At 45.4% G+C, this 23,457-nt stretch overlaps 1 long non-coding RNA gene across 1 annotated transcript; it reads left to right on the top strand.

Moving 5' to 3' along the window:
- The first annotated feature begins 15,732 nt into the window (after positions 1-15,732).
- LOC117803081 lies at positions 15,733-19,226 on the top strand. Its single transcript, XR_004626709.1, has 3 exons — positions 15,733-16,633; positions 16,869-17,133; positions 18,937-19,226. It is a non-coding gene; the product is annotated as an uncharacterized LOC117803081 (long non-coding RNA).
- The last annotated feature ends 4,231 nt before the right edge of the window (positions 19,227-23,457 follow it).

Here is a 23,457-nt window from a genome sequence, read left to right as displayed (position 1 = left end):
AGTGAGGGTGACTTTGTGTAAAGTCAAGGAAAGTCAGTTAAGTTGAGGTGAGGGGAGAACATTCTAGAAAGAGACGACAAGGGCAAAGGCCCTGGGGCAGGGAAGAGTGGCCGAGTTAGAGGCACAGGACAAAGGCCAACACGGTTGGGTGTGCTGAGCATGGGGAGGGGAAGCAAGATAAAGTCAGGAGGAGTGGGCAGGCACTACATCTCATAAGACCCTCAGCGTTCCTATCTCTCCCCCCAAATAATTTTTTTATGTAAGTCCATAAAGGATGACTAACTAAAAATCTTCCCCTAGGATTTCCTCGTGAGTTCTGGTCTCCTTTCTGGACCCCGGCAGACATTCTGTACCAGTTTCCCCTTCACCTGATGGGCTTTGGTAAAACTCTCTTAAGCTGTACTTTGTCTTAGGGCTGAGATGGAGGAGGAGGACAACACAGACTTATAGAAGTGTAGATGTCCTTGAATCAGGTCACGGTCGGCATTTCAAAGAGTCGTGCAAGCAAAGGCATCAACACTACTCCAGGTAACAATACATTGTGTTGAGACAGAGACCAAATCTTGCAGCTTTCTTTAATTTGAACACATATACATACGGAGAGAGGTCTGTGCTGTTAACGTCAGGGAGGTGCGTGATGAATGCCTGACAATCCTAGACAACTCCTCTGGCTTGTGGAAGTCTGGTCCTCTTCTTTTCTACTCAGAACTGGTGGAGCACAGGGTTTCATCATGAAGTAGCCGGAGGTCATCTCTGACATGTGGCGAGCATGGTGCTGGGGGCCTCCAGGCCCCTGTGTGGTTCCAGGTCAGAAGTAGAGGCTGGGGTCTTCTCAATGGAGTCAGGGGCCTCTTCTAGAATGAACCAAACTTCCCCAGATGCTCTTCACAGACTCAGGCTATCTACAAAGCCTGAGCTTAGCACTGTCCAAAGATGAGAGAGGAGGTTAGCTCAAGAATCTACCCAGTTTCATTCAGGAGGAAACTATAAGCAAACTAGATCTACATGCAATCTAGAGACACACTCTTGGAGGGACATTTTGATGGGACTCCATGATGATGGTCCCAACTCCCCCACTCACAGGCATTCATGGGTTTCCACTGGCCACTCTCTAAAGTCAATTCCTAAGCATCTACTGAAGTCCATACCACACCGCCTCCACGGACGTGCCTGTCAATGGCTACACACACCATCAGTCAAAAGGTGCCTCACCCTAGCTAACAGTGGAGGANGGGCGCCTGGGTGGCACAGCGGTTGGGCGTCTGCCTTCGGCTCAGGGCGTGAACCCGGCGTTGTGGGATCGAGCCCCACGTCAGGCTCCTCCTCTATGAGCCTGCTTCTTCCTCTCCCACTCCCCCTGCTTGTGTTCCCTCTCTCGCTGGCTGTCTCTATCTCTGTCGAATAAATAAATANCCCAGTTTCATTCAGGAGGAAACTATAAGCAAACTAGATCTACATGCAATCTAGAGACACACTCTTGGAGGGACATTTTGATGGGACTCCATGATGATGGTCCCAACTCCCCCACTCACAGGCATTCATGGGTTTCCACTGGCCACTCTCTAAAGTCAATTCCTAAGCATCTACTGAAGTCCATACCACACCGCCTCCACGGACGTGCCTGTCAATGGCTACACACACCATCAGTCAAAAGGTGCCTCACCCTAGCTAACAGTGGAGGAAGGACTGGTACGGACTGGGTGAGAGAAGCTCAAAGAAGAATGCAGTGGGCTCTCAAGAGGTGGGGAGCAGACAGAAAATATCCACTGTCTCAGAGGAGAACTGTCCTGCCCAAGACTTAGGTAGGCAGACTGGGATTGGAGAGAACTCCTGGGAGCCCAGAGACCTCTAAAGGATTGGAGAAGAAAGAACAGAACTCTAAGATTCCTGGGTACAACCGAAAGAACCTGGTGTATTAGACTCAGAAGCCCACGACAATGGTCTTCAAATCGTTACAGTGGAAGAGGGTGTTATATTTGTTCTTTGCCGCCCTGGAAGGCAGAACGACATCAATAATAGTGGTGACACACTCATGTGTGGCAGTAATTTAGTGGATCCAATATACGAGGACCTGGCCATACTCTACAAGGAGCTCCTTAACCAGCCCTCACTGGTGGGGTTGAAGGAAGTAGTACATGTGTCCCCCTTGACCCATTAGGAAAAGATTAACTCAGGCACATGAGCTTAGTTAGGCCTTTGCCCATGGTCACAGCACTAGCAACGTGGAGAGCTAGGATTAGACCTTTTACCTCACTGGCTCCCAAACCCATGCTGCTAATCAGGGCATGGTGTCACCCTGTGCTTTAATACAAGGAAGAACGTTCTTAAATAACGGGAGGAGGATGTGTGAGCTCCTTGTTGTTGGAGGTGCTCAAGCTGAGATGGTGTTGTTCTTCAGGGAGATTTTTGGGCAGAGGGGTGGCTGCATGACATCCAAATCCTCTTCCAACCCTGAGATGTCACAGTGGGATGCGCTGAGAGGCTGGCCTTGGAGTGAAGATGGGCAATGACTCAACTTATGTTTCTCAACATTTTCCACCCTGAGCTACTTCTTAGTTAAAAGCACCACAATTTTTAGGAAAGGTTCTTCTGTATTTAAAAAAAAAAAAAAAGCATTTCTTTTTAATTGTCTGAAACTACTGCGAGCTGATAAGCACAGGCTTGACTTCCCCAGTCCTGAGCTGGGTGAGCCAGGTGGAGAAATAGTGGGAGGTGGGGACAGGCACAGATAGAAAAGTGTTCTGGGCAGAGAATACACCACGCGTAGACCTGCTGGTCTCCCAGACCTGCCTGAGGCTCCACCTTCATACATGCTTTCTTTCCCACGTGCTGGTTGTATAAAATAGCAATTGGTATCTATTAGCGTGAACTATTGGAAACTGCAATATTTATAGGTTAAATTGGCTAAACATAGTAATGTAAAAAATAGTAACAATGCTAGCAATTAAACAAGTAGTGGGCATTGAAATTTACTCATTAGTACTTGGGTCTGCAAAGGATTGTAACGTGTTATTTTCTTTGAAGGTCTCATTTCTCACTGGATAGCAAAAGGGTGGATGAGGGAGGGAAATCACGCTTTAATTTTCTATGCAATTCTGGCCCTCTGATTTCAAACAGCCTCTTTTATGTTAACATAGTTCATTTTGAGAAAATATTAGTCCTTTGGGATTTCTTCCTGCCCCTCCTCTCTTTCTCTTCATCTAATGGTGCCACAGTCTAAGGGAGGTTCGGGTAACATCATGGGTGACAGGAAGAAGTCTTCAAGGGTGTCCCTGGGTCCTTGCTGGCCTTGCCTGAGCTGGGGGTGCTCTCGGCTCTCTGTGCAGCTTCTGCGGCCTCATGTGGACACCGATGGCCTGGACCTGGGCCTCTGCCTCTGCCTGGAGGGCCCTGGATCCGTTGCCTCCTATTCCTGTCTTCTTCCTGATCTTTTGGTCTTTGCAGCGCCACTGAAATCCCTGGGGGCTGGTAAACTTTCAAGCACATTCTCTCTGCCTGGCTCCATTGCATAAGGCCCTGGGGGGCTGCTCCTGTCCTTTCACTCTGTCTATCCTCCTCTGCCCACTCCCATACCACGCTGGGGCCACTGGAACCCAGTGCAGACTTTCAGCCTGTGCCCAAAGAAGAAGGGCCCTGACCTCAGTATGCTAGTGGTTTCTCAAACTATAGAGAGCTTCTAGGAATTTCTCCTTCCCTCCCTGCCCCTGTCAAGATTCACTTGAATGGTAATGGACAAAGAGAAGTGGGGAATCTCCTCGGGCTGACTAATGCCCACTTCTCTCCTCTGTTCCTGTCTCCTCCTTCTTCCCTTCGGGGTGGAAAGAGCTCCCCTTAATGTCAGATCAACCTCTTTTCCTAGATCAACCTCTTTTCCTACCTGATGGAAGTTTTCTGCTGAGTAATGTATGTGTTTCTACTCTATGACCTCCCTGGTTTAGGTGGAATGAAATTCACCCTTGCTTGGGAATCAGCTTTAGAAATATAATAATAGGGTGCATTTGAGAAACAGTATCCTTGATGTCCACAAAAAGGTGAGGTAGGTGCCAATCACTTTGATTCGATTCTCCTAACAACCCTGTCCACAAATTCTTTTTACAGCTGGTACAACGTGGGCAGAGAGATGGAATGATTTGTCTGAGGTCATACTAGAGTAATTGGTGCCGCAGAACGGGGATTTAGACCGACACCTCCCAGACTATAAAATGCAAGGACTTCGCACTAACTGCAATCATCACATGTCTAAAATATTGCTAATACTGGGGCATCTGGGTGGCTCGGTTGGTTGAGTGTCCGGCTTTTGGTTTTAGCTCAGGTCATGATCTCAGGGTCCTGGGATTGAACGCCGTGTCCCACCCCGCGCTCGGTGCAGAGTCTGCTGGAGATTGTCTCCCCCTCCCTCTGTTCCTTCCCCTGCTTGTGCACAAGCACTCTGTCTCTCTCTCAAATTAATAAATACAATCTTAAAATATTGCTAATACATATATCACATATATGTACCATACAAGTGTGCTTTTGGTGGGAACACCATATATTCATATATTTCGTAGAGCATAACTCAGACAGAAAGAGGCACCTTGACTTTTAAAATGTAATATTTCAACATTATTGTAATATTTTAATATTTAATAAAATATGAATGCCATTGATGTAATATTTCAACTTGGAAAGTTTTGTACCTCAGTCTTACCATCACCTGGCTTAGTTTCTCCCCCACCTCTGCAAGGCCCCTTTGCTGCAGCGATCTCTCTGNGGCACCTTGACTTTTAAAATGTAATATTTCAACATTATTGTATATTTTAATATTTAATAAAATATGAATGCCATTGATGTAATATTTCAACTTGGAAAGTTTTGTACCTCAGTCTTACCATCACCTGGCTTAGTTCCTCTCCCCCACCTCTGCAAGGCCCCTTTGCTGCAGCGATCTCTCTGCAGGCCATTGGTTGGGCCTGCTGTCAGCAGTCCCAGATGTGCATTGCCAGGGCTGGAGCCCCACAGCCTGCTTTCCTGTCCAGCTCCACAAAACCCAGCTCTGTGTCGCCTTCTACCCCCGTGGTGAGCGTTGGCCGAATGACAGGCCAGCTGAGAGAAGCTACCGGCAGACGGACGCGCCAGCAACCAGACGTGGAGAACATTGTTTCGGAGTCAAAGTGAGGGTGAACCCTGAACCCCAGAGGCAGGTAGGAAGAGCAGCAGATTTGGCAAACACTGCCGGCTCCCACAGACCAGCTGATGGCCCGTGTGAGCCCAGAATGGAAAAGCCTGTCACATGGTGGGTGCCTGGCCTGGACCTCACATCAGGCGGTGAATATTGTCCATTCTGACCGTGAAGGTCAGTGACTAAGGCATGAGTGCAGTGTGGGTCTGACCGCTCTGGCTTCTCACTATGCCGGCCTGTCAGCCCAGAGTGGGAACTTGAAGAGACGGGGCCTGGGCAAGATCGTCCTGGCTGCCCTCGCTCATGAGGGCTTATCTAAGGCACAGGGCCATGATTATTGGGGGCCAGAGCACATACAGCAGGGCTGTCGAGGCCAATGAGCCAGGCCTGAATGTCATGGGGTGCAACTAGACTTGGGGCATCCACGGGAAGCATCCTGGGTGAACTCACAATAGAGATGACACTTGAGTTGGCTTCTGAGTAGTGAGTGAGAGTTTCCCAGATCAGAAGTGGGAGAAGGTATGGTGAGAACAGGGAGCAGCAAACGCAAAGGTGTGAGAGCAGCAACGGGTCTGTGTGTGGGATCTGGAGAATGCTCTGTTGTGGGACTGGCACCCATCATACCATGTGTTCTTGGGAGGCTGTGTTTCCTACTCCCACATGCACTTTTGGACATCATCGTGGTGACAATGTCTGCTCCCTTGCTTTGGATCCTGACTATTTCCCAGCCCCTCCCTGAGTGGAGCTGACCTCTCACTCTGACCTCTGCCCACAGACTCAGCCCACCCGGGTCTTTAGCACCGACCAAGCACTGACCTTTGTCACAAAGGAGCTCTGGTTTAATTCTGGATTTTACTTGATCTTTCTCCTGGGAAGACTTGGGCCTGGGCCTCATCGTCTCACAGAAAGACCCATAGCCCAGGGTCCTGCCTCGTTTTACTGATCTTTCTCCAAACATTTGAGTCCTTTTTCGGGACTTAAGCTTAATGACTGGGGACCTGACCCAGGCTGCAAAACTTCGGTGGTACAGCTGCCTCTGAACGGACCCGTTATTTGTTTCGAGGAGCTACTTTTTTCATCATTCTCTGAAAAAAAATACTGATTCTAATTATTTATGGTTTCCAAGATTGCCTCTGTCTCCATGTGTTGGCTCTGAGGGTTTCTCTCATTTACCACTGTGTGTATTCTGTGCTCTAAATTATTAGTGCTAAGCCCGTTCCTTTGTGTGCTCCTTCTATGTCAACATTGGGAGTTGTTTCTTCCTTCCACCCTCCCTCCTTCCCTCCCTCCCTTCCTCCCTCCTTCCTTCCTTCCTTTCTTTCTTTCTTTCTTTCTTTCTTCCTTCTTTCTTTTCTTTCTTTCTTTCTTTCTTTCTTTCTTTCTTTCTTCTTTCTTTCTTCTTTCTTCTTTCTTTCAACACCTNTTTCTTTTCTTTCTTTCTTTCTTTCTTTCTTTCTTTCTTCTTTCTTCTTTCTTTCTTTCAACACCTACTATGTGCTAAGCACTGAAAATACAACAGTAAGTAAGACAAAGTCTCTGACATTTCTTTCTTCTTTCTTCTTTCTTTCTTTCAACACCTACTATGTGCTAAGCACTGAAAATACAACAGTAAGTAAGACAAAGTCTCTGACATCACGCAGCTGAAGTTTTAGTGAAGGAAGACTGATAATACCCCAATAAATAAGCCAATAGGCAAGATATTTAAAGACAGAAGATTGCTGCGTTAGAGAGAGTCTGACAGGAGGTGGATGAAGTGGTAATGGGATGACCTCTCTGGGGAGGTGTCCTTTAAAAAGAGAAACGAAATGATAAAAACAGCTGGGGGAAACACTTTCCAAAACGTAGGAATGGCAAGAGCATACGCCACGTGGTGGGGGGGCAAAGCGTGGGGGCTTGCAAGAGGCAGTGGGGCATGCCATGAGACAGGGTAGTGGACAAGAGCCCAATCTTGGGGAACGAGGCAAGGTTTGCTCATTTTATTCTAACGGCACACTATGTTGAACCATGCTATGTGCGATCTATGTTAGTTAGCATGGAGTAATAAAGAAGGATTGCGTTGAAAAGTCCAAGGACTATACTGTGAGAATGGAGGCTTCCACGAGGGTAAGAGCCACAGCCCGAGGCCGAAGCTCCGCGTGCGTTCTGCTGTGTTCCGGGGGCTACAGGGAAACAGCCAATTTTCATCTTAAATGTCCATCATCAAGTCAAACCTTTGAAACCATCTAGAAGATAGAAATTGCTACCAACCCTTTGGCCTGGTAGCATCATATTCTTTCTTGAGAAGTTGTGTGTGTGTGTGTGTGTGTGTGTGTGCACACGCACACGTGCGTACATGCACGTGCAGGGAACATGAAATGTATGCCAGGCTGAACCCCTCATTTGCTTTCATTTTAAAGCTCACATCACATGTTGGGTTGGGTCTTTCGAGATGTCAGCTCTGGCTAAGAACTAGCACAACTGCAAACAGGGAAGAGGGATCGACGGGTCCCCAAGACAAAGCCCTTTCAGAACAAAAGTTGTCAATATTTTCTGCAGGTCTCCGCTGTGGCTTGCATGAACTGCAGCTCTTTCTTCTACATTTTATGTAAGAAATAATTTTTTTTTCTTTCAAAGACTTATACTTAGCAACCCTGGCATCGACTTGTTTTGTAGCAAAAGTTCATCCGCTGGAGATGGCCCTCTCTCGTCCGTTTGTGCTGCCGTGTCCACAGAAGTTATGTGAACGATGAGGGAAAGCTTCTCTGGCATCAGTTGAGCTGGGCCATCAGATGACACGGTTACTTAAAAAGTTACTACATGTAATCTTACCTACGCGAATCGAAGGCGTCTTAGTAGAATCGATGCAGAGGCCAAGACAGCAGCTGCCCTCCACCACAGCTAGCTTGAAATACTGAAGTAGCCTCCTGTCTTTATTCATTAACTTTTTGTATTTTATAAATACTGAAGTGCTAACGAGTGGGAAAGAGTGGAGGAAAATTTCTTCCAATGAAAGATAAGAAAAAAGGTAAGAGGACAGGGGTAAAGGAGTCCCAGGCACGTTGGAAGAGCACTCTTTCCAGGACGGCCTCCTCTGGCATTCAAGCATCAATATCTTTATGCCCGTGTTTGGCAGTTGTCACAAATTCAACTATTACATATATACAACATAGATGTAATATAGACATACGTGCAAACATAGACATAAACGTAGACCTCTATAGACACGCATGCACATACAAACACGTACATATATGTATGTATTGAACTGGTTATTACAAAAGCATTTCACTCATCCAGTTAATTGACAGATATTTGAACTCTACAAAATGCCAGCCACTATTCTGGACAGTAGGAGTACATCAATGAACAAAAAACACAAAATCTCTGCCCTCATAGAGTTTCCATAAATTTTAGCAATCCTGGGGTATTCTGTCAGATGCTGACACCATATTTGGCTTCACCATTCTCCCATTTTGGGACCTTCCAGTTGTTTCTCATACTCATAGAAGGTCCCTGACTTAGCATGTTTCCAGCTTAATGATTTTTTTGACTTTATGATGGCAAGATTGAGATCCCCATTCAGGAGAAACCGTACTTTGAATTTTGCACTTGGCTGTTTTCCTGGGCTAGCAATAAGCAGCGTGACCCTCCCCTGTGATGCTGGGCAGTGGCCACAGCCCCCTGGCAGCCACATGACCACAAATGCAAACGACCGATACACTGACAACCACTCTGAATCCATATGACCACTCTGTTTTTGTACGGTCAGTATAGTAGTCAATAAACCGCATGTGATATTCAACACTTTGTTATAAAACAGGCTTTGTGTTCGATGATTTTGCCTACCTACAGGCTAATGTAAGTGTTCTGAGCATGTTTGAGGTCAGCTAAGCTAAGGTGTGGTGTGGTGGGTTATGTAGATAAAAGCAGTTTTGACTTGTGATATCATCTATGTTTGATGGGCTTAATAGGGACATAACCCCATTGTAAATCCAGGAAGATCTGTATTAAAAAATGTTGCATTAAGCATCCTTGCACATTCTTGTTGTGTGTGTGAGCATGTATCTGTAGGGTAGATTTTTTTATTTAAAACTTCTACAAAAAGTTATTCCCCCAATTAAAAGCTTCGAAATGAGTTTCATTATGAATTATGGATTTTGATTAATGCCATTTTGCCAAATTCAGAAAATAATTTTAATAAAAGGTTAGGGGGAAACTCTCCTGTGGTTCTTTTTCTACTTTCCTGCCTTTTGCCATATGCCAAAAAAAAAAAATTTTTTTTAAATGACTTCCTTGCCAGTAACTGCTTTTGGCATAGCCAGAAGCTGAACATCATGGGGGTAGGGGGAGGGAGGCGGAAAGGAGCATTTGGCTCCAAATTGCACAATTTGGCAAGTTTTCCTACTATGGTAGTCATGTTTTTGCAAGATTCAGTGAACTTTCTAAAGGCTGACTCTCCATCAATAGTTTGCTGCGGCGAAACCATGACAGCATGGCTGCCTCTCTCCCCCTTGACTCATTCCTCTCTCCCCTGTAGTTCAGGGCTCATTGGAGGCCATTTGTTCAGATTCTTGTGGTGTTCTCTCACCCAGTGCTGTAGGCTTGCTTCTTCTGTATTCCCTCTTGCATTTAAACTCTTTCCCCTTCTTGGGCTCCCTTGTGGCTCAGTCGGTTAAGCAGCTGCCTTCGGCTCAGGTCATGATCCCAGGGTCCTGGGATCAAGCCTCATGGTGGGCTCTTTGCTCAGCAGGGAGCCTGCTTCATCCTCTCCTTCTGTGCTCTCTTTCCCTCTCTATCTCAAATAAATAAATAAAATCTTTAAAAAAAATTAGCTCATTCATCTTCTAATAAGTTACCTCAGACATGATAATAGAAGGCCAAAGTTTAACTTCCCAAACTCCATTGGTGTGTGTGTGTGTGTGTGTGTGTGTGTGTGTAGGTAGAGACCCTGAAGATGTGCTTCCAGGATGACTGATGAAATGCCACTCCATCTTTGTCTGATGCTATAGTAATAATCAATAGTGGCAAATATTCTTTTTGTGTGTGTGTGGTATAGGTGACACACAGTGTCCCATTAGTTTCAGGTGAGCAACATAGACAGAGATCTGACAAGTCCGTAATTACACTATGCTCCTCACACGTGTAGCTGCCATCTGTCACCATACATCACTTTTACAATTTTATTGACTGTATTCCCTAATAGTAAATATTCTTGAGTACTTACTCAGTGCTAGGCGCTGTGCTAAGCCCTCATTTTTTTTGTTTCATTCCCTTAATAACCCTACAATGTAGGACCCATCCTTCTCATCTTCCATGTGGGAAAATAAAAAATGAGAATGTAAGTGCTCCAAGTGGACACAATTAAAAGGTGAGAGATCTGGGATTTGAATCTTTTGGATTCTGGAGTCCCACAGTTCTGAGCGCCATGCATCCTGCCTTATTTCCTGTCTAAGTCATGTCTGAGGGTGTTTCATGTTGGAGGAGCTTTTCTTTACTTACTTCTTCGGCACACACCAAGGCCACGGCCATGGCCCAGTGCTGAGCATCTGAGAAACACGATAAAGGTATTTATGATACTGCTGGTGATAATTATGACCTCATCTCCCTAGACAGACCTACTAGACTTAGACTCAGAGACCTGAGATAGAAGACTGGCTCTATCACTAATGAGCACTGTGACCTTTCTAGGTTTCTTACCTTGGAAAATAGTGGCCATAATAACTCCCTTGAAAGTTGTGGCGAGGAACAGGCAGTATGTGTATAAGCACCCACAAAAGGATATTTTTACTATTTCTCTTACTGTTCCAAGACATGCAAAGACAATTCAAATTTCCATGAGAAGGAAGAATATAAGTCCAAGTTCCTCACGGAAGAGACTCCAAAGTTTTCAGGAACTACAACATGGAGGAACCTCAAAAACATTACACCAAGTGAAAGAAGAAATCACAAAAGGCCACATACTAGATGATTCTCTTCATATGAAGTATCTGGAATAGGCCAATCTATATGGAGAGAACCTATTTCATTGGTTGCCTAAGGCTGGGAGGTTTAGGGGGAATGGCAACCACCACTAATGTGTATGGAGTTTCTTTTTGGGGTGATACAAATATTCTAGTGATGAGTGTGGTGATGATGGTTGTGTAACACAGTGAACATACTAAAAACCATCAAGTTGTATACGTTAAGTGGGCAAACTATGAGGTCTTGAAGGATCTCAATAAAAAAGTTTCTGTTAAAAATAAGTTTCTGATGTCTGTTTTCTTAAAAGAAATGGAGAAATACCACCATCTATCATGTTTATAGTGAATGCATTTCTCAAAAAAAGTACTGTCTCTTTCTCAGCCATGGCACTTAGACAAAAGTATCAAAAAATACTTACGCAGTTTAACACAAAAAAGCTAAAGGCAAAACAAACTCAGGAAGAGAAGCTAGACGGAAGAAAAGTAGAAAGCTGGAAATGAGACTGCCTAGAAGTGCACACTGAACCTGACTCATGCTCACAGGGCATGCATTTTGAGCTGTTTGTTATAGAGTGATGGACCTGCTCTGATTCACTCACCTTCTCTTGTGGGGAATCCATGTGACAAAATGGCCTCCATGAAAGAGCAATTTGTCCTTGTCCCACAGGCCACACAGATGTGTATGTGGCAAGGTGCTGAAGCAAGATGCGGACAATGGGGTGCTTGTGGAATCAGACTGTGGTGTCTGAATCCCAGTTAACTTAACTGTCCAGGTCCAGCTCTAGGTGTTTGGTCCATAACAGGCGTGAGACCTGCCAAAATATGGGAAGATGCAGAAGTAACTTGCTCATAAATGTCTTGTCTCTTGTCTCTGAGAAAAGAAAATACCTGTAAAAGTGCCTGGCTCACATAAAGACTTTAATGGATGTTTGTGGAAGGTATTGTTGTTGGAATGAACCCAGCCATAAAAGATCTTGTCTCCCTCTCTGACTCTTGGGTGGTGAATTCAGTGGAAAAAAAGAGTTGAACCGCTCTTTGCCATATTAATGATTTTTATTTTTTGGTGGTAACTTCCAGTTTATAGGGTGTCCCTACGTCAATAGCTCATCTGATTTTTGAACAGCACTATAGGGGCATAGAATGCTAGACGGTAGTATATTCAGAGATGTCTGTCGTGTTCAAGGTTACATGGCCAGGGCCAAGACCCAAGTTCAGTCCTCTTCCCAGGACATGTGAGTTGAAGTTACTTGGCCTAATCAACGTAATTTCTCAATGTTTCAAGGGATTCTTTGATGCTTCCTGGCATCAAAGAGAGTGTTGTTGGTAAAACCATCACATATGGCAATGTTGGGGGCCGGCCAACCAAGCTACCACCTCTTGAGGCCAAAATGAAGGAGTGAACTCTGCCTAAGAGTGCGGAATCCAGTGCCTCTCGGGAAAGGAGTTTAACAAGGGGTTAGGAGCATGGGTTTGGATCCGCATTCTGGCTCCGTTATAGTTTTGCCGCCTGTAAATTTGGGGCGGTGTCACCATCACATAAGATGGTTGCAAGGGTTGAGTGTACAGCTGTGTGCCGAGTACTGACAGTGCTTAGCAGTCATGCTCATTAACAACGGTTTTAATTAGTCATTTTTTTCCTATTTCTTTTTATTTCATTCTCTTGTTGTCACCCTCCTGCCATTTGCTCAGGAAAGTGCTGGGCCATCTCGTAACCACTCAGCACTTTGACCACTTGTGAGGAGGCATAGAAGTACGTGAGGGATTCAGGGTCAGCTGACATGCAGGGAAGATGTTCTTTATTTAGCTTAATATTAGGAAACTAAGGCCAGCCTGATCATGTTTCTTTTCCCCTTTTTCCAAATGCAATTTATCCATCTATTCCATTCTTCAGACATTTTTCCCCCTCACCAACATTGTTGAACCTCAATCACACTTTAGATTTAAAGCCTGGAGGATTGACCTTTCCAGACATGACCATCCACTAAGCTGGAGAGAGCGGCAGCCAGGTCACAGAAACCATGGGTCAGAAATGACCAGGAGGATTTTGGACTGGAGGGCAGGCTGGGCTTGGGATGCACCATCGAGAGAGCATGGAGATTCAGGGGACCAGGTTGTGATATGAGACACGGGGTCAGGGTTTATAGGAATTTCAAAGGCAGAGCGGTGATCAGAGTCCAAGTTATCCAGCTGAACCGGAGGGCATGGCCATGATCTGGCCTCTCCACAGGCCGAACTAGATTGGAATTCGGAAGTCCGCACAGGGCAGCAAGGATAGGGAGAGATGAAGTGAAGGTGGGTGAGCAGTGGTGGAGGCTGAGGCCACAGGCACCTGTCGGGTTTCAACATTACCATCTAAGCAGCCAAAGGACTTGCATTGAGAGGCTGAGACATCTGTTCAAAATCTGGGATAGGTGGGGGGGCCCTCCAGCTACCCAGCACACACTGACGATGTCCCGGCTCAGGGCCTTTACCCCCTAACCTCTGGGCAAACTCAGGCTAGTCGACCTGAGTGCTTCCCCTCCAGGCAAAGTGCTGGCCATCAGGCCAGAGCTAGCAGCAGAGGGTTCGAAAGGGAATCCCATTAGCTTTCAAGTGCCCGAATATTTTTCCTCAATGTTCCTAAGGCATGAGAGGCAAATGCAAACTAGTAAGAGGTTCAAGTTGAGAATCTTTTGATTTCTCAACCACTGCAGGGTTTCTCCACCCATTAATCAACTCTGTCAATCCACCAGAGGCTCATGTGTCCCCATGAACCAATCACCGCGACTGCAAGGGACTGCTCTGCGTGGTCCAAACGTCCATCCTCCTGTCTTCTGTTAAATCTTTTGATGTGCAGCTGTGCAACAAGGTAAAAGGCATTCTTTGCAGTTTGTCCAGTTTCAACCATTACCGGCTGTAGTGAATGTTGATGTCAAATCTGAGCCTTGCAGGAAATGTTAATGGTATGCTTTTGGGCAGAGTGGGAAGTACCATGGGAGAGATGAATTCAGAGTGCAGAAAATACTGCTTAGTGGAAGGAACACTGGGTCAGGAGCACTGGATCAGGATTTAAGAGACCTGGATTCCAGTCTTTGCTCTACTACCGACTGTACTGTAACCTGGACTGGTCTCAGTGTTGCTGACTGTTAAATACGGTTAATACTTGAACTCTCTCTCTCTCACTGTCACAATGATCTGATGAAATCGTACAAGGAGATGGATTTCAGAGATTAAAAAGTGCTTAATTCTTTTATTCAAAAGTATTTGATCGCAGTGTGTTGGTGACTAACTCAATGTAGCAGGTCAGGAGGGGGGCATACAGAGCCAAGATCACCTGGGGTCTCTGATGTCTAGAGGGTGAGGCTGGGCCTCCACTGGTATGAGAGAAGGAAGCAGAGAGGGGAGGACTGGGCGGAGGAGCAGGTTCTGGGAGCCTGGCAGGGAAACTGCGGTGGGGAGGAGAAGGCCGTTCTCTCAGGTTCAACAGGCAAAGATAACATCCAGGGAGCCAGACTGCAGGGGTCAGGAACCACAGTCCAGAGCCTGGAAAACAGAGGCTTAGAGGCTCAGAAAGGGGGCTGCCGAAGCACTGGGTGGTAACCCCAGCAGGTGCAGGGCGCAGGCAGCCCGAGGGGAGAACAGGCCTTTTCAGCATCACCTCCCCTCCCAGGCCAGGGGAGACAGATGCCCGAGGAGACCCGGGAGCCAGCTCTAGGTGCGTGTACAACAAAGCAGTGGTGTTCAACCGGAGTGTGCCTCGGAATCACCTGGAGGGTGTCTGAAGCCACAGCTCACTGGGCCCCACTCTCAAGTTTCTGATTCAGTAAGTTTGGGGTGGGGCCCTCACGCAGAACATTTGCATGTCTAACAAGTTCCCAGGTGCAGCTCCTCTGCTGGTCCGAGGGTGACACTTAGAGACCCGAGCGCACTGGGGCAGGTGCTCTGAATTCCTGGCCCATGAAAGAAACCGTAAGCAGAGGAAACACACCCGGACCGTCCGGCAGCCTGCCCACCGCGGCAGGTGTTCTGACGCAGGCTCAAACCCACCCAGCGGAGACACCAGGCGGCACCCCTGGCGTGGGTGCTGCTGCTACTGTTTCCTCTGTCTCTGTTTAATCTTGGACAGGGGTCGCTCCCTGGCCAGAGCACCGTGTGTCGTCTCTGCTTTACCTCCGCAACTTGGGGGTGCTCCAGGCAGGTTAGGACTACCGCTTACGGACACAGTTTTGGGACCATTTTTCTTTTCTGGAATATTTGCAAGTGGGCAAACACCTTCTGTATCATATTGAATCTCTTCCCACATGCTTTTTCTGCCCTTCTTCAAGGCCTGCGAGTGGCTGTGATTTCCCGATTACATTATTTCACTTTCTGTGATTCCTCTGCACTGGTAGTGCACCTTAAACTGGAAAACATTGGGTGGCCAGTTTACTCTCCATCCCTTGCACGGTCTTAGCAATAGGATGGATAATGCATGGAGGTTCCCCTCCCCCCCACTTCCCTTCCCCCCGCCTTCCTTCTGATTCCCTCTCCACTGAGACACACAGCTCTTCACTCTTTATTCACAATTTTCTCCATGCCCTGGTGGTGGGGAGAAAGACTAAGGAAATATAAGAAGCAAATTATTACTCAAGTGTAGAGGATGGAGTGTATTGGGCATGGATGGGTCAGGGAAATTTCTCTAAACTGGTGTTTCCTAACCCTGGCTGTGTGTTAAGATCACCTGGGAGCTTTTTATACCTAATAGGCAGTCCATGAGATTCTGACTTAAGCTTATCTGGGACGGGACCCTTGGCATTAGAAAATTTGAATCTCCTTGGGGTATTGTAATGTGTAGTCAAGCCTGAGATTTGCTGTTCTAAACCAGTTTTTCTTAACAACACCTGGGTGCTAAGCACAGCTGCATTTTGGTGTGACTTCCTTTTAATAACCACAAGCCACGTTAAGGAAGGCTGGAGGCTGCCCCCTATGGGGTAGGAGGCCACGCCATAACCCTACGTTTAGACAGGTGACAATGGGAAGTAGGTATCTCAAGACCAGGTGGGCAAGATTAAAAAAATGGCAAGTTCTGAAGGCAGCGAAAAATCCCCAGCTGAAGATGACAGAGGCTGGAACCAATTCAGGAGTATGAGCCAAAGATTACAGTCCCAGGACAGCAAACTACCAGGGTCAGGTTATCCCAGGCCTATGGAGCCAGCACGGGGGTAAAGCTTGATTCTAGAACCAACTGCAGCATGTCAGCAACTCCATATGTCCCATGTCCTGGGCCAGAACTGGGTGAGTGGGATTGTATTCACCTGGGTTTTACACAACCAGGACAAAAAGAAGAGGAAGCTAGCAGGATCTTGAAAAGTAAAAAGCAGAGAGGAAATTGTTTGGTCTACATAATGCTCATCGACCAGTTGCATTGTTTTTGTTTTTGTCTTTACCAAACTGACCAAATGTTTCTGACGTTGTATAGATCCCTGAGATAATGAGAATCCAGACAGAACAGTCCCTTGGAGCGGCGCTCCTCAAACTTGAATACTGCAATGAATTCCCTGGGGATCTTGTTAAATTGGTGATTCTACTTATTTGGTCTGGGGTGTTGGGGGGGGGCGGGTGCTGGAGGGGCTGAGACTCTGCATTTCTCACAGTCTGCCACGTGACGCTCATCTGAGGACCGCTTTTGAGTAGCGTGGACTTAGAGGACAGGATGGGGTCTACCTTAAATGCACTGGAGGACAACACCTCGCAGAGAACTGTTGAGTCACTATTGATGACGAAGTTGACACACGCTTTCCCTCTTTTTTCAGATGAAGGGAGTCTGTTGTTTCTGCAGAAGGGTCCCATTCCTTGAGCAAAGTAACTTTCTGAACACCTAAGTACAAGGACAGCATCGCGCCATAAACAATGTTCCGCATCACCCACTTTCCTTCCCCACGCCCTGTCCCATCAGAAAGGCCGACGTTCCACAGAGTGAACCAGGCTTGAGTTGACCTAGTGAAGCAAGAACCACAAATAAGTAACCTGTTACCTGGGAACAGAGCAGCAATTCTTTCGTAAATGAATGTCAATGAGGTATAATTTTCTGCCGGAGCAGAATTCCTACACCTGACACTATTCTTAATATACTTTAATTAAGAGGTTAATCTGTTGTAGAAATTGCTTTTCTCTGAAGCCACCTGAAATCAATTTAAACTCAATTACAAGTGGTTAGCTATTGTTTATGTGGTTAAAGATTAGAGAATACATTTTTGCTTGTCAGGAGCCATCCGAGCAAATTTTGAATGTCATGATCAGAGGAGAGTCTGAATAGTTGAGTGGTCTTTAATGGGCATAGAGAAACCATTAGAAAATATAATCAGTCATATTTGATGACTTGACCTTGGGACTCAGCTAGAAAAGGGTCTAATCATTTCTGTCCCTTAAGTGCCACCAGATTGCTCTGCTGAAATTAATTGATCATTACGTGCTTTCTGAGAGCCTAATATACCCTATTTGATGGAATATAAATTGCAAAAATAATCTGTAAATTATATAACAAGCTTCAGAATACATTTGCCCTCTGTCTCTTTAGCACAGATTAAATCTGACAGCTAGTTTCAAAATGATCAAAATTGCTTAACTCCTCGAATAGTTTGGAATGCTTTGAGTTTTACAAAGAAAAAAAAAATCTATTGCCTGGCGTGTGCCCAGTATGTAAATTTGAATTACAATCCATTTTTCCATCAGTAAAATGTAGAGATAAAAAGAGGTCTGAAAAGGTTTTCTGGGGCCTGAATGCATTATTTTATTCAATTGCTTAGTAAGGTACTTAGCTGCTATTAAAAATTTGGATGCATGTCAGAGAGAAGGAAGCTGTTTTGAATCCTCTCCACTTCCGCGCTAAGTATATGAAAGAATTACATGCTTCTAATAGGCCAGCCAGCTTGCTAATGTGATATCCCATAGTCTGGTTGAACGGTACACAATGACAGCACACTCCGCTGATTATCGGCGGGTTAAAGGTCTCTTGTCATCCTTTCAGGTGTCAAAACGATGAATCCAATTACCTCCTCTGTTTATGTGTATTCTTCTGGGATCGAGACATTCTGCCATTATACTGTACACATTCTGTGACATTTGGGTTAAAGTTGCAGAAAGTCTTTCTCTAGAACTCTTCCCTTCCAGAGAAGTATTTAAAAATTTTTCCTTTGGGTTGACACTTCTCATATTTGAAATAAACCTTCCAGGATTTTTTCCATAAATGTTGAATGGTTAACTATTGAGTAGAAGACCATCTGTTCCTCCTAATTGGCATAACGAGGGAAGACCACATTTTTGGAGCCCGGAGGAAAAAAAAAAACAACGTGTGATGAAGTGGGCTCAGAGCAGTGTTTAGCAGAAGAGACTGGGGCAGCTCCCTAGATGCCAGGACAGTGGGAGGTTTTCTGGGAACTGGACCTTTGAAAGCTAACATCTCTTGGGAGTTGAGTGAGGGGTGAAACTCAGCTATGGGGACCAAGTTTATTACATTAGGGCTCTGGGTAGGACTACAGGGGTTCAGATCCCGGCTCTGTCACTTACTGACTGTGAGTCTTAGGGAAGACTTCTTAGCTTCTTAAAGCCTCAGTTCCCCCAACTGTAAAATGAGGATAATAATGAAGATTAAATGGAGGAGTGTGTGTAAAATGCTTGGTAGAGTGTCAGGCATGCACACTTACTAACTCTTCATCATAATTAAGCAAAGCATAAAGTGATTCAGTGTCTCTCTTTTCTGAGCCCTAGTCAGGGGTGCATGATTTGAGAAAGAATTTTTTTTTCCTGGCTTGTGAAATTTTTGATATGAGAAATCTTACCAAGGTACAAAGATGAAACTGCATCTGATTTTTCATTTCACAGGTACATTTATGACAACTCCTCTTGGAGTGAAGGTGGAATGAGGGACTGGAAGGTAGGTACTCAAGACAAGCTCTGCCCTGGGGAGGGGGTGGGGGGCTGTGTGGTAGTCTCAGTTCCTCCACAAAGCAGCTGTGTGAGGTTGATAGCAAGACGGCCCCCCTTCTCCAGGCTCAGTATATTTGTGTAAAGTGACAGGGTTGAACAGATAACTGTTGTTGGTTTAGAGCACTGAGATTCTGTGACTCTCTATTGCTAGTTATCTCTAGAACATTCCCTGCTCCACACCCAGGCCACCATGGTCAGAAGGTGGGCACAGACAAGGCCGCATGGCACTTGAGGTGACCCCACATCTGTGGCTTTCAGCCTCATGCTGTTTGACCTCTCTGTTCGTGGCCCACGTGGTCCCACATGGGTGGTCCCACGTGGGTGGCCATTCTCTAAGGCGTGGTTATACAGCCTTTAAAAATCATGGCTCCTTTTGAGAAATACAGAATAAAAATCCTCTATTTCCTGAATTGATTCCATCCTGGGAGATGCTAATAAGCCTCCTTTATACCCCCCAAAACCTCTTCCTCCACTTTAAGATTTGAGGAGTATCTGCCCTGTCCCACCTTGTCCCACCCTTCCCCAAACATCCGCCCTCAGCAGAGGTCATAAAAGGGCACCCTGAGGGCCAGAATCGACCCACAGATGATATTACTTGTCCCCCCAGAAAGGATCTCCACAATTGGAATTAGTTCCCGGCTTTGAAAAATCAGAAGATGTCACATAAAACCCAGCTTCCCAGCTTCTTTTGAAAAAAAAAAAATAACAAAGAGGAAAATATGACCAGAATTTCCCCTAGAAGGATGACCTGGTTCTTAGCAGAGGGTGAAGAGTCTGGCCAGGAAATGAAAAGGGTGACACCCTGACTCTTTACTCGGGAGTGTCTCAGTAGCAAGTTGAGAGATGTCCCCTCAAGCCTCTTTGAGCTGGCCCAGGATCCACAAGTGAACCAGTCACCCTGAGACCCTTGGCGAAGAGGGGCCTCATGGGAGAGCCTCACTTCTGCCCCCTGGCTTGCTTCTCTCCAAGTTGCCCACCAGGCCCTCCTCGTCATTTGAGTCATTTGAGTCATTTGAGTCTGCCTCCCATGGGTTCATACCTTTAAGAGTTTCAGTTCTTTAAGATTCAATCCTTGTGAACATGCAAATCCCTCACACAGGATCTGCACTTTGAGATTTAAATAAGTTACACATCACTGTGCAAAAGGCTCTGATTGTATGTTTTGCTAGGAACAGAGAGGAGAGGGCTCAGGGACCAAGAGGCTCTAGGCTGGGCCTGAGGGTTAAACCAACAATCTGGGAAAGGTGCAAGAGGGGGTGGGGCTGGACAAAGGCCTGACGTCTTTCACAAATCTCCCCGGACTACTAGTTCTGAAAGCTAGCGTGGGGCAGGGTGACACAGGGAGGGCCATGGCCCTCTCTCAGTGGAGTGATCCCCCCATTGCCTCCACGCCTTCTCTTGGGAGGGTTGGTGCTCCTAGCCAGGTGCTGTCCGTAGGAGGACAAAAAATCCTCAGGGGCAATAGAACAGTGGAGAGGAGGTCTGGAACAACCTCACTGCAACTAATTTTAGGACTGGACTACATGTAAAGAGCATGCTGCCTCTGGACCCGATTTTCCTCGGATGCTAAATTGCCTTCCAGCCCTGAATTTCTGTAATTCTGGTTTCCTTTGCTATCTTACAAAAACTGTGACTTTGGGCCCAGGTGAGGGTTCATCACTTGTGTGAACCTGCATTTGACTTTCACAAGCTAGTCCTAGGCTTATTTGTCAATCAGGTCACAGGTGAGTCCTTTGAAGGCAATCCTGCAGAAACTGGACTCCAGAGAAGGTTTGGATTAGAGCCACAGCATCACCACATCAAAACCAGTGAGGACAATACCACCGGTGGCTAACGTCAACCCAGGAGATGGAGTTCAATGTGCCGGTCAATGACTGACCTCAGAAAGAGTCAAAGGCCAGGAAATCAATATCTACATAGTAACTTCAATACAATATTGAGCATTACCTTGAATTGAGTCACGCCTTTGAGAACCCAGTTACTGAACCGAATGCGAGAACAGATGCCCACACCCCACACGTGCCTACAAAAAGAGATTCCGGCTGAGGAGATAATCTCCATTGATTTAGTCATACAATGAAAAGTTTCACTCCTGTGCAAAATACTTTAACAGGCAAAGGCTTCCTGCTTGGTACTCTAAAAGCTCTAACTCCATTTCCCTAGAAATAGCAAGCATACTATGTCACATTAAATTCCTTCTCTGTCAGCTGAATTGTCTGGCATGGGATTTTTGGGTTGAATCATTTTGTCTAAAAAGGCAAAAAAAAAATAGATCATTTACTTTTTCTCTCCATAATTCTTTTGTTCATTCACTGGGTACTTCAGCCAAATCCTGTTGAAGGAATGAAACGTGGCTTATGCTGCATGCAGATGTGATAGCAGGCTCGGGGGATCCACGAAAGCTGTCGGAATATTTTTAGAAAAATAGTTAAAAACACAAATTCTGTCATCTTGCCATTATGCAACTCTCATATCCGTAGAGTACCCTCTAACCTTGTGTATGTACGTTTATGTGGTTGTAATCAAAATGAACACACAGTTTTTTCTTTTGTTCTTTTAACACTCTAAACTTGCTCCATAGGCTTCATTTTTAATAAATGGATAATAATCCATCAAATGAGTATTCCATTGTGGTAGATTGCAAAACTGCTTCTAATTTTCTTCACCTCTCCCTGTTTCTACATCCTTTGCAATGTGATTTTGTACCTCCTTGCATCAGGGGGGAAAGTTTCTTTTCCAACCCCTAGAATATGGTCTGGGCTTATGACTTGCTCCGGCCAACAGAATGTAGCAGAAGGGATGGTGTGCAGATTCCAAGCTTGTGCCTCAAGATTTCTGTACTTTGAGTTGCCTTCTTGGACCCCTGCTATAGACCATTGTCATGAGAAAAATCCCAAGCTAGCCTACTAGAGACTGAGAACTCATGTGGAGGGGGGTACCCGTCATCCCAGCTGTCGTAGCTAAGCCCTTGCTAGACCAATGGGCTCCCAGCCGACCTGTCAGCGGACCAGTTTCGTGAAGGAGTCCAGCTGAGAGCAGAAGAAATCCTCTGCTGATCTGTAGCCGAGGAGGCAAAAGCAAACGTGTATTGTTGTAAGGCAGAGAGCTTTGGGGTGGTTTGCTATACAGCAATGACGGGCTGAGCCATGATTCTCAATTTCCATTTTGTTGTTTATGTAGGTGTTTCCAGGATGTTCTTAATTATAAAACAATGCTGTGATGAACATTTTGGTGCAAGTGGAGAATGTGTTTCTAAGAGGATTTTCATGTTGTTTAAGGAAACTGGCAATTAGATTTTATCTCCTCTAACCCTTACCAAAATACTGTATTATTGAAATTCTGGGGTTGACTATAAAATTACCATTGTCAAGCAAAATCTAAGCTCTTAGATTACATAATTGCTTTATATGTCCATATGCGGAGCAATAACAATGCCTTTTCCTTATGGAAACATACGGCACATGATCCTATCCAATCTCAAACCAGGCGAGTCATAAAAAACCTCAGAAGCCCATAGAAACTTCTGTTTCATCTGGGCAAACCCTGAGCATATTGACTCCTCTCAGATGGTTCTAAATAAAAACAAACATTCTTTTCTTTTCTTTTTCTTTTTTTTGGGGGACCAACCCATCTTTTCTCCTCTAGAGAAACTCTGATTACCCCCCAAATTTGGTGGCCACCTGAAAATGCCAAACCTCTTGCTGCACAAACTGTGACCACTTGGGTTGTACATTGGCTGGGGGTCGCTAGCAAGTCATTTGTTTAAATAAAAGAATCATTCTACTTAATGACTGCTTCGTGTAAACTGAAATAGTCCCACTATACAAGCAGTAAGCATTTCTTCTTTGGATGTATAGAGGTCGTGCCCAGCAATGGTCTGTATTATGGTCAAAAGTCAGTCTGAGATGGTCGAGATTTGAGAAGAGTTGTCTAAGGAAAATACTGGCCAGCAAACATCAAGCCTTTTATAAGTGAGATCAGCAGAAAGCAATGTAGCCATGTTATTTATTTTAGGTTCCTTGGTTCATCATTATTATTATTGTCATTACTGGTACTGTTATTGAGATCTCATTAAGAAAAGCAAAGCTAATGAAAGACATTATTGGAGCTTTGGAAATCTTGTCTTGGATGACATTGTCATTTGTGTTTTTTTTACCATTTCTTACATAGCAAACCAGACCATACATTCTATTTAGATTTGGAAGCTGTTTTACACTCTCTCTCCTTTGGTAAGTTGTTATGTATCCTTTTATTAGCTATGGAGAATTAGAATCATCCTGTTGCCCTTTGTCTTTGACTAGCAAGAAGTTCAACTGCAGTATGTATCTTTATCCAGATCATCTCACAACTCTTCTCCCTCCATTTTCCCTTCGTGGCTCACCTACTATTTTAATCTTTATTGTTTTGGTTCTATTG

The sequence above is a fragment of the Ailuropoda melanoleuca genome, chromosome 7 (assembly GCF_002007445.2).
Source record: "Ailuropoda melanoleuca isolate Jingjing chromosome 7, ASM200744v2, whole genome shotgun sequence".
NCBI lineage: Eukaryota > Metazoa > Chordata > Mammalia > Carnivora > Ursidae > Ailuropoda > Ailuropoda melanoleuca.
This window is presented reverse-complemented; position numbering and strand designations above follow the sequence as displayed.